The 18,177-nt window shown below is 47.5% G+C and overlaps 1 protein-coding gene across 1 annotated transcript in view; it reads left to right on the forward strand.

Annotated features, from left to right (window-relative positions):
* MYLK (myosin light chain kinase) overlaps positions 1-18,177 on the forward strand; it is a 280,349-nt gene that overhangs the window by 72,185 nt on the left and 189,987 nt on the right. The window lies entirely within an intron of this gene.

An 18,177-nucleotide genomic window follows, 5' to 3' on the forward strand; every position in this document is an offset into this window, starting at 1 on the left:
GTCGTCAAGCAAGGCCTCTTTGTGGAGCTGAAATGGGCCAGAGAACAGAATGAAGTGAGGGAGTGAGTCTTGAGAAGATCTCATGGAAGAGCTCTATTCAGGGCAGATATACTGGCCATTGCAAAGGCCCTGAGGCAGGAGTGAATTAGGGGTGGTTGGGGGAACAGCACTGTCTTGCCAATGGGTTTCAGTCCCAGGCAAGTTCGCTATGGATTCAGTGTGACCAAAGAAAATGGTAGCAAAACATTCTTGGGGTGAAAGGGTTATACCCAACTTTATTTCCAGGTGGCAGGTTAGGCACTAAAATCCCATTCACACAGAGCGAGTCTGTATGCAGCAAACCAGTCTCTGCCTCTGGGCCCCTCTGTCTGCACAGCTGTCCTCTGGGCTTCTCTGCACAGCTGTCCCACAGCGCTGTCCTCCGGGCCTCTTTGCACAGTTGTCCCACACAGCCGTCCTCTGGGCCTCTGTCCTCGGCACTGCTACCACTCCAGCCTCTGCTCTGCTCTCCTGCAGCCTTGTAGCCCTGCCGCTGGGTCACTCCCAGAGCACTGGGCAGAGCTCTTTTTATAGAGTCAACAGCCATGTAGTGTCCACAGGTGTGCAGTGAGCTAGTCAGCCAGAGCCAGGTGAGAATCCTGGCCACAGGAACTCTCATTTTATCCACAAGCACTCAGGCCAGCATGCACTACTGTGGAGGGAGGAGCACAGCATAATAGCAGGTGAGCTTGGGTGGACCTGTAGGCAGGACTGGGTGAGGGAAGGCCTTGTAAACCTTGGAAAGGAGTTTGGATTTTAATCCTTGTGCAATGGGTGGTTATTGGAGGGTGCTGAGTGAGGGGCTGTGTGGAGAACCAACTGTAGGGAAACAGTCATGGAAGTAGGAAACAGGAGACTGCTGCGGTTGTCTGAGAGCATGATGCTGGTGGCAAGGAGATGGCAAGGAGTGATCATACTGAGGATGGAACTGGGAGTTGCTGATGGGTTGGAGGGAGTGAGCGAGGGACCAGGGATGACTCATAGGCCTGAGCATTTGGATGGATGATGGAGCCTTTTTCTGGGGTGGGAAATACTGCGAAGGAACACATTTTGGCTGGAGAATACTGAGAGGTCTTGCTTTAGGTTGTTAGATAAACCACTGGAGACATGGACTAGGCAGTTGGATGTAGAATTCTGGAGGCTGGCAGAGAGGTTGGGACAGGAAACGTGTTTGGGAATCTCCAGCCTCTAGATCATATATAAAATCATGTGACTGGATCCAGTCCCCTCCGAAGTGAACTTGCCCATCATTTAGAGATCAGGAAGAGGAAGCAGGAAGAAAAGGGGGGATTATAGTGCTCCAGAAATCAGGACAAGAAAGTCTTTCCAGAAGGAGGGGATTAACTATGCCTATGCAGCTGAGAGCATTTAACTACATTATCAAGCTGGGAATAGTGTCCTTTTTGATGATCTCCTCGTTTCTCATGTGCTCATAGGCCTTATCCTTCATTCGATTGAAGCCAGGGATTATTTCAGTGTTCTGCTTGCACTTGGAGCCATTCAAAGCTGTGACTTAACCACCTACTTGAAAATCTCTACTCTGTGGTGGTTGAGGCCTGTGGGCACACTCCCTTGTAGGAACCACTTTTGGAGTTGCCCACCACTGGGGCTGTAGGGACCGTGTGAGTGAGGAAGGGGAAAGACCTGTCCCACATTATGCACAGAGGCTCAAGAGGCCCCAACTCTGAGTAGATGAGTTGGGTGGCAGAGAAGAAAATGGATGTGAGGAGCAGGAAGGAGACACATAAGTGTCAGGTTCCTGATTTAGGGAACGACCAGCCCCTTAAAGGTAGTCATACAGCTTCAACCTGAGGAAGAAGGCACTGAAGGGTCAGAGGGGCACTGACAGGCTCTTTGAATGGCCATTGATTGATGCAGCAGTTGGATTCTCCACCTTGCATCTCTGCAAAGTATTTATAACCCTTGCAGTGACTGAAGAAGGATGGAGGAGCCTCTCAGAGCTTCCATTCAGGCCCTCACAGAGAACAGAGTCCCAGTGGGACCTGTGTGTGGGGAGGAGTTATATGGGCAGTGCTTTGGGACAGTCTTGGCCTTTTCCCTTGACTGGGTTCCATTGATCTCTATCTGTGGGCAGAACCAGGACTGAAGGTTTGGCCATTCTACCTGGGGGCAGTGTCTGTGGTAGAACAGCCTCAAAGACCCCAAAGGGCTGGGCACTTGGGAGTTAATTTGTAGGGAGAGAGATGGGTTTTCTGGCCACTGAGAGTCTGGGATTAGATTTGGATCCTGTAATGTCTTTTACATAGGCCCTGTGAAACCAGAGGACCCATAGGATCATGGGAAAGTGTAGGAATAGTTTGTGGTTGGGGCACTGGGAGAGCTGTGAAAAGATGGGAGGGTATTTTGAGGGGGCAGGACCAGAAGTCAGGAACCCACTATACCAGGAGACTCTGTGTGTGGGATGAGGGTGGATCCCTGCAGAGTTTAAACTGGTAATAAGCCTGCAAGCCAAGGTCCATCCCCTGGAGTTGTCCTGGGAACCTAATTACTAAACTCTCCGGGTGATCCCTGATCATAGGGCCTGATAAAGCCCAAACTTACTGCTAAGACTATGTTAAGATAAAAGCTGTTTTTATTCATTTGATATCCATTAAAGCCATCACAGATTAATTATTTTTCAAAAGAAATAAAACTATTCCACAGTTCTGCAAATAACTTATGACCAGATGTTGAAGTCTTGGGATACCCTGTCATGCTGAAAAGTATTGCAAGAAATCTTTAAGACAGTAAGATCTAAAAATAAAACCCCACAAATTAAAAAGATGAATAAGAGAAAAACACTGTAGTTCCAGAGATTCATTGGCTTATTTATTGTTATTTATTTTTGTAAAGAATCATAAGTTATAACTTAATACCAGATGCTGAGACCTAGATATACCCAGTTTTTTAGTGAAGAGAGAGTGTAATTACAAAATGCATGAAAGTGCCCAAGGGATAAAACTATGCAGATCACTGGTAACTTAGCTGAAAAGTCAGTGGGTATCTATCTGCAAGCTTGAGTTTACCATGCACACGAATCCTTGATTTGACAGTGATGGTGGTGGTGCTGATGGCAGGGGTAGGGGCAGATGAATTAAGCTTACATCCCATTAATTCATGGTGTCTAAGGAAGATTTGGAACTACTGACAGCTTCCATATCTACCAGTCTCCCATCTAAGCTGCCTGGGCAAGTTGAAATGATATTTCTTAACATTCTCCCTAACTGTGTTCCCCTCTTTCTTAGTGCCAAGGAGAGTGTGGAGCACGTTCACTGGCACTACTGGCATTTCCCCGCCCCCCTTCACACAGCTGCCTTTTCAGATCTGGCTTGCTCTGGGTTACAGCTTTAGCAGTTCTAGGCCAGATTTCCCAGAACCACATGTGTGTGTTTCTTACCTCTTCCTCCTAATGACACCAGCTGGTGTCTGGCCGATCTTCAACCATGTCATCTCCTTCAGGTCACGAATCCCCTCCATTTGGGGCTGGAGGCAGGGGGGGTGGTATGAGAGGCCTGCCCAGTACTCTCCGGGGTGATCAGAGAGCACAGAGCATTCTAGGATAGTGGGAGGACTTGCAGTTCTCTTGCCCACAAATCGAGTGAAGGTATGTCTTGTCATGGGTTTTGTACCACATAAAGCCAGACTGTTGCTGTGGATGCGAATCTAGATTTAGAAGGCAGGTCTCCCTGGTCTGGGGGAAGAAGGGAGTGGAATGTGAGGAGAGACTATGGTCTGTGCATCTCAGACAAGGGACCTTGAAAAGGGCCCTTCAACTTCAAAAGATGTCTAGCCTGAAAAAGCTTTAGAAGGACCTCAAATGAATGGAGCTTTTGATTAAAATCAACATAAATAATTAAGGAAATAAGGAAAAATCTTCACTTAGAATTTTTTAAAAATCAGCTGAACATGGGCAGTATGTGATGGAGTTGAAGATAGTTTAAGCTAGACTGTGGGGTTGTGAGTTACTTTGCCACTTTCTTCTCTAGGTTGCTGTTAACAACTATGGAGGGTCTGAGATTTCACCTACTTGCAAGCAGATGAGTTAGCCTGCCACAACTTCACACATGCTAGCAGAAGATGAGAGCCATGGGTTAGGAACAGAGGACTTTTTGATTCACAGCAATAGCAGCATCAGCATTTTCTCACACTGATTCTTTGAGCTCCAACCCGATAGGGTGACACAGAAGACCAGGTGGCACCTGCATACACAGTGAAGAGAAATTGTGAGCTCAGATCTTTTATAATGGATATAATCTTGTCTGAACTTTCCTCCAATGGGAGACAGTCTCTGCTCCAAGGTTGTTTACAGTACACATATTCTGGAAAAGGCAGTCTGGAACAAAGGCATTCTGTACCTCTACTCGCAAGACATGCAGAACTGTGAGACCCATGAAGAATGGCTCCCACCTGCTGTATCAATATGAAGGGAAAGGAAGCTAGTTTTTATTGCCTCTTGTTATGTGCCAAGCACTGAGCAGGAGACTTCTCTTCCTTACCTCATCAAAATTCAGAGGTGGTACTGTTTTATCAGTGAGGAAGCTGGTGAGTGATGGGACTGGAACATCCAGCTGCAGGGTTTGTTTAGGTATTACATCTATATATGCTGAGCACTGGGCCAAAATGTAGGTAAAACTTATTGAGATGCTTATCAGATACCAGGCATAGTTCTAAGAGTTCTCCATGAACTGACTTATGTAATTCTCATAACTAGATTATCAGGTGCTGCTGAGGAAACTGAGGCACAGTGAATGATGGAGCTGACACTGAAACCTGCTTAAGGTACCCATTTAACCATTGTGCTCCTGTGCTCTTTCTCCAGTCTTCAGGGTCAGACCCAGAGGGTCATGGTGAACCTCATGTGTGCCCAGTGGATGTGGAAGGGTTTGGAAACTATGCCAAGTAGGAATAGTTAAAGTGGCCAGGTGTGTTTCATCTGTAGAAGGATAAAGGATAAATGAGGACTGTCTTCCAGTATTTGTAAGCATGTCTTGTAGAAGAGTGGAGTTTACTCTATGTCACCCTGGGGGGCAGAATGAGGTCCAGGTAGAAGGAGGCATTATCATGGCTCAGCCCAGGATGGCACTGCTGCTTGTGAGGGCGGGAACTTCCTCTGGGTGATTACCTTCCAGGATGCCCAAGCTGGACGCTGTCAAGGGCCCCACAATAGGTGCCTCTGTTGCTACTCTCTGTAGGAGCTGGGCACTGGCAGAAGACGGTCCTACTGAGGTGCTCTAGACCTTTCCTAAGGGAGCAGACCCTGGCGAACACACATGACCTGAACTCCCTCCCCTGCCTCCCTTCCTGTCCCCTTGCTGGGAATTCTCTACTGCCAGACATGCCCAAAGAGGGTTCCTGCAGAGTGTGGGGGTGTCCTCACCCTGGGTAAGGGGGCCAGTGGAGTTGGTCTTGGCTGCTTCCAGCACTCATAGGCCTGCTCTCCTTGTCTCATAGAAGAACCTTCTGGGATCTTGGCTAAAGCCTGCCTCTAACCCTGATGGGTTTGGCTCCATCTCTGCCAGCCTGTAACCATCAGCCAGTCTGAGACAGAACACGATTCTTATGGGTGTAAGTTGAATAAGATCTGCGAGGTCTCTTAACTATCTGTAGTTCTGTGTCCCACCCTTTCCTTACCACTAGCCCTTACATAAAGCAAGTGGCAACAGGTGGTTGGGTCCCCCCATTGCTCTGTAAGGACCTGGCAGTGGCCCTGTGGTCACTCCTCTGGTCTTGGGAAACTCTAGTCCTGAGCAGAGCAGGCCTGGTCCAGATGCAGGTCCAGGGAGGAATTTGGGGAGATGGTAAGGAAGCAAGTGGTGGCAACTGGCTTAATGGCATCTGTTCCACTCAGCCAGAAATCTTCTGTTAGAAGCTAAAAAATCCCTAAATGTGGTCTCAATTAGCCTGTGCATATCTTTAAAATAATTACATTTTTTCATCAAAGACTTTAAGAGAGCGATGTTTAGCCCAGTGAAAAGGGCATGATCGGGATCTGATCCTGAAGTAATGTATCTGCTATCTCAGATGTCAAGAGTAACTAAAAATACACTTATAACTTGGAGGAATTCTTGGTTTATTGGACCCATCTCCATTCTCTCTCAGCCTCCCTCTAGAAAGTGAGAGAGTGAAGAAGTGAGCCAAAAATCTTTAATTATCCAGTCTGCTGACATTGCTTTATCTGTGCCACTGAGAGTAAATCTGCACAGCATTCCATTTCAATCACAGAGCTAAGAGCAACCTCTGCAAACTTGGGCCTTTGTCCTTCTGCTGGTTGTGGCCAAATGTTCTGTTTCCTACCTCACCCCACCCTCCCTCAAACTTCCAAAATTCCCAAACTCTCTGTGGCACCGTGAATTACCTGTGTGTGGAATGTCCGTACTTCAGGCAAGTCTGAACTGTGTATCCCTTGCTTCTGCCCCCCCAACTCATGTTGGCAGTTTGTGGCTGTGTTCTGTTGTTTGCCCATCACTGGAGAAACCCGGGTGTGGCAGGAGCATTTTGCCATGTTTCTATCATCGACATCAGTCGGAAGGAAGAGAAAGCCTGTTTTATTTTTTTTCTTCCTTCATACATGAATTGAATTTTCCCTGTTAGATCCTTAACTTTCTGGCCTGTCAGGTGCATCTTCCATTTTAGTCTGACTCTCTTTTCACCTGGTTTAATGTGGACACCATCATCTGTTAGCTGGTTATATGGCGCCCAACTGATGCTGCTGCTGCTACGACTGGGTCGCACTTACTGAGGGCTTCTGATGACAAGCACTGTGCTGTCTTCAGTCCTCATTGCCTCTTGAGGCAATACTGTTACTATTTCACAAGTGAGGACACAGACTACGAGGAAATATTTGCTGCAGGTCCCACAGCAGGGCAAAGCGAGTGTTAGGAGCCAGGCAGCCTGCTGCTGGACCTGGACCTTCACGCCCCATCCATACTGCTCACAGGCTCTCTGCTGGGTACCCAGCAACTGTCCTCACTAATTCTCTGGGAAGTGTCTGTGTCTTTCTAAAACTCTGTCCTCAGCAAATGTTTAATGAGAACTGACTGTGCAGGACACCCTGCCATGGAGATACGAGATACACAAATCAGACTTTTGGGAGTGATGTTATCAGCTAGAGTGCCTAAGGGTGCCCACCTCGGCCTGTAGGCCATGTGGTAACCTCGCAGACACATTTCCCTGACCCGAGCTAATGTTGTGGCTGGACCAGCACACGTGGTTCTTATGATTGCAAGACCCACTTCAGCAGCAACCATCAGAGAGCTTAAAAAACACAAGGTTTATGATTTACAGACTCTGGAAGGTACATGGCATGCCTGTAGCCACATCGTGAGGTTGCAGGTAAAGAGAGTCTGTGGACCTAGAGTCCTGAGGGTGGGGAGGTGCCTGGGATGGTACAGCTCACTCTATAGGTGAATTTAAAACCTAAGAGTGGGAATTAAAGTGCAGGAAGGGAACAAACAGCAAGAGACTGAACAATCAGTTTGGAAGTCAACTTTAGATACTAATTTCTAAAAACTTTTTTTAAAGCTGTCTAAAATAATAAAGGGAACTTCATGGGTGGGGCAGCCTGGCACTGTGTTTATTGGAGGTGGGTGTCATAGCTGACAGTATGTTTATGGAGATGGGCATCTTTAAAGTGGATGCCTCAGCAATCAAAAGCTTAACATCAGGCACTTATGTAACAGTCAAAAAGCTGGTTGCCAGGCTCTTACCCTAAAGGCATCTTTGTCTGTCCCCAAGGTCTAGAACTTGGCAGGGAGTGAGCTCTCAGAAAGCATGTGATGAATGAACAAATTACTAATTAAACAATGCCACAGACAATAAATGAAAGAATACCTTAATTCCCCAGCAATCTGAAGACATAAACCAAGAATGACCTTTGAAACTACATACATTGAGCTGGATGGAAAACGCCACACGTTGTCCTCATTTTTCATCTTTTATCACAGGTTGGTGGGAACTTATTGCTGGATTGGCTTTTGTTAATCCACGTCACAGGGCCTGCTGGGAAGGCCTTAGAAAAGAGGGCCCCTTGAGATTAGGATAGGACTCAGCTGCACAGAAAAGGCCTCCCATGGCACACCTGGCTGCCCCCATGGGAGCAGGATATAGGAGAGGGCACAAGGCCTCATGGTTCGTTTCGTAACAACAGTTGTTTTGACTCTGGGGAGCTGGATCCTTCCTGTCTTGCTCAATCCTTGCCTCACTTCCCAAGCCTTGCCTAATGGATATCTAAGTGTCCATCCCTCCAAACTGTGCAGGGCTCTCCAGACCTGGCCCTGGCCCGACCCCTGGCACCAGCTCAGGAGCTCAGCTCAAAGTGGGGTTGAGGGAGGCCTGAGTCAGTCCCAGGTGGTAAGCTGAGAGAAAACAAGAGGACTCAGATTCAGAAGCCATAAACATTTCATGCACTTTGATCCAGCAATTGAAATTCTTGAAATGTATCTTGGGGAAATAATCTAGAATGAAGGAAAAGTTATGTTCTTGAAACTGTGACTTGTGATGTTGTCTGTTTTAGTGAAATTTGAAGCAACCTAAATAGTAAATAACAGGCTTGATCGAGTAAATTATGGTTCAACCACCTGACAGACTATTATAAAGTCATTAAAAATGAGACTGTGAAGAGTGTTCTGTAACCAGGAAAATGTGTGATTTAGCCTGAAGAAAGCATAAAACCAAAGGCCATGATAATATGTATATATAATTTTATTTTAAAAAGTGCATGAAGAAGACTGGAAAAATAGAGAAAATGATAGTATTTATGTTAGGGGGAAAAAAATTGCAATCTGTAGAGAAAATGAAAGTTCCTGTGGCCAGGATTCTCACCTGGCCTTGGTCAGCTTGCTCACTGCACATGTGTGGGCAGTATATTATTGCTGACTCTATATAAAGAGCTCCACCCAGTGCTCTGGACTACACCAGTGCAGGAGAGCAAAGACTGGAGTGGTGGCAGTGCTGCATGCAAAGAGGCCCAGAGGCAGAGACTGGCTTGCTGCATGCAGACCTGCTCTGAGGTGGACAGGATTCTAGTGCTTGACCTGCCACCATAGTAATAAAGTTGGGCGTAACCCTTTCACCCCAAAAGCATTCCATTGTCATTTTTTGTTCTCACCAAATCAAGAGTGAACATGCCCAGGGCTGAAACCCACTGGCAATACACAGTCCTACTCATAACCAGACTGTCAGTAAATATTGTTTATGACTCCACAATACAGTGGAGGCTGGAGCAGAGGAACTGGAGTGAGTTCAAAGTTCATGCAGAGAGCCAGCAACCAAGATACTGTCTTGCAAAGCAGCACACATTCTGGTTCCTCCGGAAAGTCCCAGCAGAAATATTGACGGCACCCTTTCCATTGTCAAGAGTCCTGTTTTGATGATATGTTGTATGGTCACCCTAGTTGTTGAAAGGTAAGGAGGATGACATTCTAGAATGTTAACTGCTGTGCTGGTTGGCTCTAATGCTTAAGAGCTGGTAAATTAAGATAACCTGGTGCTGAGGGTGGCCAGCCTGATGGAGGAGTGGCCCAGGGTAGCATTTAGCTCTGCTTTCTCATTACTTGTAGGATAATTAAGGTAGTTATTCCCACGTGGCCCTGGCATGTGGCTAAAATTCATATTTCCCTCTGACCCAGGAGCTCCTCTTATCTCACATCTGTCCTCACCTGTCCCACAAATCTAGTATGCGACGATTAAAATTTTCAATGAGCAGACACAGGAAACGTGGATAATTTGCCTAGTGAGCCTTCCCATGTTTGTGAATCTGGGAGCATTTCTCTCTAGACAAATTCTTGACTTAATGAAAAACCTATGTGTGACTAATGCAGAAATGAGTTCAAATGATAATGATAACTTTAAGCAGATAAGGGCTTGACCTGGGTAGACTCTGTTTACTTCTTGGTATCTCCTCTCTGTTATGTTGGCCCTAGTGAGACAGGCTTATTAGGAACCCCATTACTGAGCATGTTGACCCTCTGTGATTCAGCCTGGGAGTCAAGCCTAGGTCCAGGTTGCAAGAAAAATGGGGCAGGACTGTGTAGGGGGCCCCATCCCCTGTGACCACTGGACTATCGGTCTGCCCCTGAGTGCCACAAGCTGCCTGCCTGGATGTCATGGGACTGGGAGAGAGGAGGCAGAGAACCTTCTTTAGGCAATGTCTCCTTGCAGACAGCCTCAGCTCAGAAGGCTTCCAGGCAGGGGAGAACCCAGTTGGATGCAGCTCACTCTGCACGTGAACAAACAGCTGAATGCTTCAGGAGTGAGGAGGTACCTGATCTTTGTAGATCTTTTGTCCTGTCATTTACTTGAGGGATACAGGTGGCAGATGTGGGGACAAGTTCTCTTTGGCTTTTGCTGGACTTCAGAAATTACCATCTGGTACCTGGATATATTTTAACCCTCTGTTAAGAGATAAGGGGAAAAGCATTGCCTCACTTAAGAGAGACCACTGCTCTGGAGGCCGGGCTGTACACACACTTGACGGGAACCTTCAAGGAACAGCTGGAGAGGACTCTAGAGTAAGTACGAGCTCATGTCAACTCACAGCTTCCTAGAAAGGTCCAGGGGGAAAGCGTCACCCTTTAGTGGGGGAGAGAGTCACTGTGAAGGCTTAGCTGAAACCAGGAGGAGCAAGACAGTTGTGACTCTCCCTCCTTTGGGTTCAGCCATGCCCCAGGGAACAGGTGCCAGGGCCAGGGCCTAAACACCAACAGGGACACTGCTATGAGGAAGGCGGAACCAGCCCCGACTACCAGATGTAGGGAGAGTGGATTTGATGGCAAGAATTCTTCAGTGAATATCCTGGAGCTCTCACCCTCACACCCTGGGCTCTGGAAGTCCCAGGTGACTGTTTGCTCTAAGAAAAGTAACTGTAGTTGGGTAATGAAAAGTAACTATAGTTGGTAATGATAAAAACTCCAGCTGACAGAATTTTGTTCAATGTTACGTAGCTGAGAAATGAAGGTTAGTAATTAGAGATCATTGTTCATGTAATGGGTGTGTTAGGTATGGATGAGCACACTGAGAACTCCATTTGTGGCCTGTCCGCCACACCTGGAGAGGCCTAGCTGCTTGGCTGCGGTGCCACCTAGATAGAGGCTTACCTCAATTGCCTAGAAGAAAATGTTCTAAGTAGAACAGCCATTTCAAAGCTGTGATAATGGTAAACAAACAGTTCTCTTCAGAGCCCTGCTGATCTTGTTACTCTGGAGGAAGAGAGCATTTAACACCCAGTAAGTGCTGGGGTTGTGCTCCCTCTAGGCTGAGAACTAAGTGAACTGCCGCTTGGTATTGGTTCTGTGTCTCTAGCAGGGAGCAGAATTCATGGCTTCAGGAATGCAAAAACGTTAAGAGCCTGTGAACAGTCCACAACTCCATCAGTGGTTTTACTTCCAGTCCCACTTTCCTGCCCCTGGGGTTCTGTTGTCTTCTGGTAATCTGGCCTCTCCAGTAGGATTCCAGGGGCCTGTCCCCCATGCGTGTGCTCCCTTGGCCAGGGGTGACTTCAGCTAATACCTGTGGTGGCCTATTGATCTTCCTGTTGGCCTGCCTTGGCCTGCGTTCCCACTCTTGCTGCTGGTAGGGCCTTCAATGGGGAAGAGCTTTTCCCCGCAGCATGCAAGTGGCCCCATTTCAGAGACACCAGTTGAGAGGGACAGGTACTCTGCCCACTGAGAGCCAGTTGAGCTGAGACCTCTGAGTAGTGGTTTCTCTTTCTAGAATGTCAATCACATTTTGCTGTGCTCCCGTTGACTCACTGCCAGCCCAAGCCTGAGACTGGGGCTCACAGAGGCCCAGGCTCGAGAAACACCAGCTCCAACCCGAGGATGCCCCATCTACCTGTGGTACTCAGGGGCTGCAGATCGAATTCTTCACCTGGCAAATGGCCACTTCAGTGGGAAAGTGAGAGCAGGCGCAATGGAGCAATGTTGCCCCCTAGCAGATTGAAACCATTGGCAGAGTGAGAGCTGTGTCCCCACTCTTTCTGCAGCACTTACATCATCTTATGTTACTGTATTGGGAGGAGGTGGTGTCCACCAGGCTCTGTTTAACCTCTCGCCATATTTATGCTCGTCATGGTCATTTGTAGATGCTCAGGAGACACGTAGTGGTGGGTGTATAGACAGATTGTTCTGACCCTTAGGCGAGGGTTCTCTCTGCTCTGCTGGTAGCACAATCTTGATAAACCTAGCTTGACTGACCGAGATTGATCGATATGGGACCTACCAATAAGGTAAGTATTTTAAGTTGTCAAGATGGAGTCAGGTCTTCATATACTCTTGTCCAGCTGTGGACTAGGCTTTTTAGACAAACATCAGTGGCCTATGAAGTTGGGATCTGGAAGAATATGCTTATAGATACGAACCACAGGAATGAATGAACTTCTGGAATGTCCTTGCTGAGACGGGTATGCATGCTTGTGGCTGCGGCTTTTGGCTACTGTGTATACATTCTGCTTCCTGGTGCGCAAGGCTTAGCTAATTACTAGCAGACTAGCTAATCACTTCAGAACCAGAAGCGACTTGCAGTTGTCAAACGAGTTCCCTCAGCATGCCCCATCCAGTTTCTTGGTGGGAGGTTAAGGGTAGTTTGTCTGAGCTGCTGTCTGGAGAATGAAGTATGTGAGGGCCCCTGCAGGTGCTCAGGCCCACAGAAGCTATGCTGAAGGATGTGCACATCTGATTGTAAATTGGTTCATCTAGGAGAGATGTTAGAGGTCTCCTAACCCAAAGAGGTTAAGACATTTCCCCAGGGCTCACTGTTAGCAGGTTCTGTCCCTGAAACTCTGGCCTTAAACTGGGCCCTTCTCTGGGCCTTGGCTTTCTTGTTTACAGACTGAATGAGACTGTCCCTTGCATTCTGTGGCTGTGTGTAATTGAGTGGCAGAGCCAGGACGAGACACTGCGCCTTTGGGCTCCAACCTATGGCATCTGTGTGTGCCATTGTCACCAAGGGTCTGACCCTTGGAGTCAGAAACTTGGGTTCATGTCCAGCTGATAAGATAGCTGTTAGTTCTGTGACCTTGGACATATTGCTCAGTTTCTGAGTTTCCTTTTCAAACTGAAAATAATACCTATCTTATAAAGTTGCTTTGAAAATGAAAGTTAGGTAAACCCTCAGTACTGTACCTGGCTCCCAGTAATCATTCAATCACTGGGTTAATTTTATTAGTAACAGTTGATATTGTGGTTCACGGTCACTTCATTTGTCTGGACTTAAGGTTTCCTTTCTGTGAAACAGGAGGGTTGTTTTGGACCCATGCTTGTCCGGCTGCCATTCCCATGGGAAGTGGAGAAAGAACCAGGTACTCAGGGTAGGGGCTGAAGCAACTTGGGGAAATCATCACATTTTTTTGAAGTCCTGTATTTATTTGTAAAGTCTTCTAGTTTTTTTGCATAATAATGTGAATGCATTGGCTTTAATAAAAAACACTGCCCCCAAATCTTGGAGTATAGGTGGTGTTCCAGGATGAGGTGGAATATAAGTTCCACTAAAAGACTCACAGCTGCTCCCCTGTGGGGATGGAGGTGGGATCACTTGATCTCTAAGATCCCTCCAGCTAACAGTCCAGGCTCCTCCACAAAAAATCTGGGGTTGGTACCCAAGAATCCTGAAGGAACCTTAGATGGGCAGGCTCCCCTGTGCTCCTGCTCCTGGGGGACTGGCCAGTGCCTGGTGTGGGGAAGCAGCAGCAGGGAGTAGGAAAAGGCAGGCCTTTGCAGTGAAGAATGAAGAAGTCGGGAGGAGGAGTGGGGCCATGTCTGAGCCTGACTTTTGGTCCTTGGGCTGATAAACCTGGCTGGGTTGAGTGGGCAGCCCTCTACCACCCCAGGTAGGTTTCAGGAAACACTAAGCCATTGTTTCTCATCCACAGCTGGAGACTGTCCTGGGGGTGGGCCTTCATATCATGGGAGGGCAGGAGGTAAACTGCATGTGGAAACACAGGGCTTGTCACACTGCCCAGGCGTCCTCCTGGCAGTTCCGATGCAGCAGCGAAAGTCTGGGCTTGTGCCCAGCCAGTGGGAGGAGAGCCAAGGGGTACCTGGAGAAGAACAGCACACTTTGGGGAAGAACACAGATTTCTGACCTATGAAGAGGAAGAGAGAACATCTCTGTGCTCAGGAGAGAGGTTGATCTACTGATGGTGGTGTCAGCCCTGCGTAAAGCTGCTAGAGATTAGCCAGTATGCTTGGTCTCTTCCTTCGGCCTGAGGGATTCAAATGACATCATCTGTTTGTTCAGGACAAATGTAAGGGGCTTTCTCTGAGTAAGGGATTGACTACATTCATCAGATATGTACTCATCAGACAGCAGTCCCATAAAGTCTAAGGGACTATCAACAACCTTGTTACAGTGGAAATTTCCTATTGGATATGGTATTTATTACAAGATTTAAAGTATTTTGATAAATCCTTTCTGAGCATGTTACCAAATTGAGCTAGAATTTGGAGTTAAGAAGGACTGGATTCTGGTTCTGCTTTATTAGCTATATGAGCTTAGGCGAGTTAGTTGGTCTACAAGTCCATTGGTCTTTGAGCCTCAGATTTCTCATCAATAAAACGGGGTTATAGCATATCTCAGTATCTTATGAACTTGAAGTGAGATCTTGATTAGGAAAGCATATAGTAAGTTGTCAGTAGGTTGATGTTAATTTTAAGTAGACCTACCTAAAAGCATTGCTGTCTTCTAGGCCCTCCAGAACCTAGTCTCAATCAATTTAATGACTGTGTAGCTCTCAAAACTCATCCACCTATCCTTTTCCCTGATGAGTTTCCTTTCTCTTAGACATGTACCACCTTCGCCCCTCCCCAGCTCAGCTCTGTTTCGGAGCTCACCTGCTTAGATGGTCCTGGCCCGTTCTCTGTGCTTTGCAAACCTCAGAGATTCCTGTGCGCATCCTTGAAGATACATTGGTCCACTCTGGGCCCCAGTTTCCTCATCAGTAGAACAAGTTGAACCTGAAGATTTAGGTCCCCTTCCAGCCCTCACATTCTGCAATCCAGCCATATTCCAGTGCACTAACAGTAGTTTGAGAGGGTGAGAGCAAGCATATTGTCTAGCCAATGGCAAGTAACTGATAAAAAGTCAACATGCGAGTGTGAATAATTAATCTATTCTTTGTGATAGGGAGATATTTTCTTCAATATTTAAATGGATTAGAACATGTGAGTGAAATATACCTCTGATTTCTTCATCATAATTATTGTTAGAAAGTCACAATTTGTTGAGTGATTGCTGTGTGCCAGCCATTGTTAGGAACTATTCTACATATCACGATTACTACGTATTGGGCATTTTGACTATTTACTTTGTGTTTGATACTTGTGGTTGCCTCTAATCTCCACAGAGTCCTACAAAACAGATTTACAGATGGGGAATTGAGGTCTAAGTAAATCAGTGAAGGTCATCAGGCTACTAACTGGCAGAGGCAGGTTCAGGATCCCTCACGGAAGCCCACTGGCTGGCCAGTATCACCTAGCTTAGTTCTTAGCTTGTCAATTTGTTGATACTTGTGTCCTAGGACTGGTAGTTACTCTAGCTGTGTTTTTGATGCAGTTCTGGGCTCTATCCTAGACTAAGAATTGGTCCTCTCTCTCTAGCTAAAGTGGCCAACCTGTAAATTGCATGGGAAAACCCACCTGGACTTGGGACCCTCCCTCTTTTGGCATGTTGGAGACAGCCCAGCTCATCTCGGCTCCCTCCCCATTCCCCTGCTCTAAGTACCTGCCCTCTTGTCTCAGTGCTCACCAAGACTGGAAGGAAAACTGGAAATCCGTAATACTGTTTGCCAGGCCTTTGCTTCAGCCAGAGGAGGGAGATTGTGTGGTGGACTAATTAGAAAAGGACTGCAAATTCAAATTTCAAATCCAGGAGCCTTTAGGAACTGACCGGTCAGCTCACTTGTGCCTCATTCTCCTATACTGTGTCATGTGCGAGAGGATTTGCAAAAGAAGTATTCCCAGGCTTTTCAGTAAAGGACGCTTGAATGAACTGTGGGCATGCTAGAGCCAGGTGGGTGATGGCAACTACCTTGGGCCCAGAAGGTCCGGCAGCAGCTGTGGATGGACGGCTTGTGGCTGGAGAACAGTCCTCAAACAGCCTCCGTTCTTATCAGCATTCCACATCTCTGCAGCCCCTCCTGTCTGCAGTGCTTCCTGCTGGCCCTCTCCTTGGAAGACAGTGTTCCTGTCTAATGCCTGAGGCTCTTACACAGAAAGGCAGGACTCATAAGAAGTGTCCTCCTCCTTCTCTCTCCTCAAATCAGTCAGGTGCCAGTCCAGCCCCAGAGCTAATGCTTTTCCAGGAGAAACAGACCATGTGATGCTGGCATCTTCCCTAAACCCTGCAGAAAAGGAGCAGAAACTGCCAGGTCTGGTGAGCTCTGCTCATAGTCCATGTGATCCATGTTCTCAAGCCAAAGGGTCCTCCCAGCATAAGGTCCTCTGGGCCTGTCCCTTCAGGTCATTGCTACAGGGCCAGCATCCTGCAGAAAGCAGAGGGGCAGCCTGTGCTTCAGGCCAGCTCAGAAGGAAGGGATGGGCGTGCCAGTTTGGAGCTAGAGAAGCTACTTAGAACCCCTTACAGGGTGGGTGTGATGGCAGAATCACGTGGCTGCCTCACTTCCTGGGCCTTCTTTTCCAAGCTTTCCTAGGCTTCTCTGAGGATCAGGAGAGTAGAGGCAAGGCCAGGCTACTCATAGCACAGAGTAGTGACCCTTCTCTTCACTCCCTCTCCCTCCCCTTCCTAGAACTCCCTTCATCCCTCTGACACTAGATTACTAAATGTTGGCTGAACTGGTGGGGGCAGAGAGGAGGAATAAAGTAGCAGAAAGACATATTCACTTTATGAGTGAATGATACTCCCCATTGTCCTGCCCTATTAATTTTGCTGTTAATATTTGCCACTCTGCTAAGGGATTAAATGAGACAAGTCACTTTAAGTTTATGCCCATGCCTGACACATAGTAAGTGCTCACTAAACAGTAGCTATTATTGGTTCTTTCTTTTTCTGGGGGCTTCCCCTCAGCTCTTTCAGCCCAGCCCCTCTCTGGACAGACCTTATTGAATCAGAGGCTCGACCTGGGAGCTGGCCAGAGGCTGAGAAGCTGGAGTCACTACACAGGTGCCCATTCCTAGCACTGGGCCAGGCCTTAGTCTTCTTGGCCTGTGCAGGTGTCTCGCCTACCTGCCTTGAGGAGCAGGTGCACCTGCCTGGCTCAGCTGCATGGACGGCGAAGCCCTGTGTGGTGGGCCTGGGTCTCTTCTTTCCTCCTCTCCTGGTTCCCCACTGTAGCTTGTCCCTGCTATGGACTTGGCTTCCCCTGCTGTCACCTTTCGTACCTGCCCAGTGTCCTTTGGAGAGTTGGCAGCAGGCCCAGAGACACACATGCAGTAGAGCAGAAGATATCCAGACAGACACTTTAGGCCACTTAGAGAGGACCAGAGAAGAGAAGTGACGTTTTTAGGGTCACAAAGCTGGTTGGGGTGAAGCCACCATGAGCATAGTTGCTGACTCTCTTTGGGGGCATTTACCCTCCAGATACGCCTTTTGATTTCTCCTGCGGCTCCCTACTTGGCCCAGGCTGCTTCTATTCTCTGAGCGTCTGACAGCTATTCTAGAAATAGTAACAGCATTAACAATAATAGCAGCCACCATGGACTGAGCACTTACTCTGTACCAGGGACTGTGCTGGGACCTTTTTACACATAATGCTGACCTTCATAGCAACCCTGCAGTAGTGGCAACGGCAATAGTAGTAGCCCCATTTTACAGATGAGTAAACCCAGACCCTCAGAGTCTGTTACTTGCCTCAGGCCACACATTAGTAGTGGAGAACATGACATCTGACTGCAGAACAGTCTGTTCCTCACTGTGTGGCATCTGGGGATGGAAGCCATGAGCATCATTCCTGTTGCCCAAATCGATTTCCTGTGCTCCTGAGAACTGAGGGTTTTAGGGCTGCCCCTACCTGAGTACTCACAGTGCCTATTTAATGGGGTTTAAAAACTGGGCAGAGTTGTATTGCTTAGCAGCATGCAAGGAAAAAACATGGTGTTTAAGAAAGGGATGGTTGGCTAAACACTCTTGTGACCCCAAACTTACTTCTGTAGTAATGATACCTGATAATGAAAAGAGGGAACTGAAGGC

The sequence above is a fragment of the Manis javanica genome, chromosome 3 (assembly GCF_040802235.1).
Source record: "Manis javanica isolate MJ-LG chromosome 3, MJ_LKY, whole genome shotgun sequence".
NCBI lineage: Eukaryota > Metazoa > Chordata > Mammalia > Pholidota > Manidae > Manis > Manis javanica.